We start from the raw sequence: 1,313 nt of genomic DNA on the forward strand, positions 1-1,313 counted from the left end.
TGGAATACTGTTGGTCCGACCTCATTATAGTCTTCCCTGGTAAGCCACATATTCCTAAACACTCTTCAACTGGCACAAGGGTGGAAGCAGCAATCCACACGGATTACATCTGATCTTGTGGCGAGATGGTCTTGACATGAGTTGCGTTGGGAACTCCTGCCTGGGGCTCCTTCAGAAACCTCTCCTTGAAACCTCGGAAAAGAGTTGATCTGCCCGATGGCAGCATGTTCCTTAGGATGTTGGACTGGATATAGTCACAACACTTGGGGATGCTCTGGAGGAGCACCCTCCCAACCCCTGGCCCTGGGACTTCTGGCTCTGCGGGCACAAAAAGCACTTCAGGAGCTCAGAATAGCCGCTCTCCTGCCTTGACAGCCCTTCTGTCAGGGAGAATGTACTCGCATATAACTTTTTCAGGCTTTTCTTACATATTTTGTCTAGGATCTAAAGTAACATAGCACAGCTTCTCCTTCATATCCCTGACAATTTCTCTCTCTGCTGTGCTTACAAAGGAGTGCCCGGTCTCCGAGAGGAGCCTGGCCAGGCATTTGGTTACATCTCTGCCTGCAAAATCCAGCCTGGAAATGCCGCGTAGCACGTAATGGCCTTAGTAGACAGGGATCATGACAGTGACACTGCTGCGACTGTCCACCACTAGTCCCGCTGTGCAGCCACCAGCGAACAGGGCTGTCACAGAGTCACCAAAGGGACAGGCACCTGGAAGCTTTCTAACTTCATCTCAGCCATTTTTCTTGATGGGACAAAGGATTGAGAAGGGTCTCGGTCAGCAGTGCTGGCCTCTCACGTGGTTTTGTTCTGAGATCTTGTTCAGATAGTTATCTCCAAATCCTCTCCATGTCGTCCCAGGATGTAACAACCCCATTTTCCATTGGGTAAGTAAAAGACAAAACGCCCATTCTGGATTGAGCTTCTTCCCTGACATAGCGGTCCTTATGACTCGCCCCAAACATGACAAGTGTGAATTTCGGATATCCCACAACGGCAGAAATAACCGAACGGGGGGATGCCTGTTGCCTTACGCTGTCCAGAGCCGATGTGAAAAACCACCGTGCGGGTCCCTGCCGCCACAGCATCAGCCGTCCTGCGCAGGACGGTGCCATCCCTGGCAGTGGCTGCTGGCACAGAGCATCGATGGGATGTCCCAGGGCCCCCAGCTGAGCCAGGGCCCGCTCCGCCGAGCTCCCCGTCCTCCGCAGCTGCACCGGCAGCGCCGCTTCCTTGGGGAGCCGGCGGTGCCGAGCGTTGTGATTCAGGGCCTGTATTTGGAAGTGAAACTGGGTGTTCTTACTTCC

At 53.5% G+C, this 1,313-nt stretch overlaps 1 pseudogene; it reads right to left on the reverse strand.

The window, feature by feature from the left end:
- Positions 1 to 424: 424 nt before the first annotated feature.
- Positions 425 to 971, reverse strand: LOC128918450 (actin, cytoplasmic 1-like; annotated as a pseudogene).
- Between the last annotated feature and the right edge of the window lie 342 nt (positions 972 to 1,313).

Source organism: Rissa tridactyla, chromosome 16, assembly GCF_028500815.1.
Source record: "Rissa tridactyla isolate bRisTri1 chromosome 16, bRisTri1.patW.cur.20221130, whole genome shotgun sequence".
Classification (NCBI taxonomy): Eukaryota; Metazoa; Chordata; class Aves; order Charadriiformes; family Laridae; genus Rissa; species Rissa tridactyla.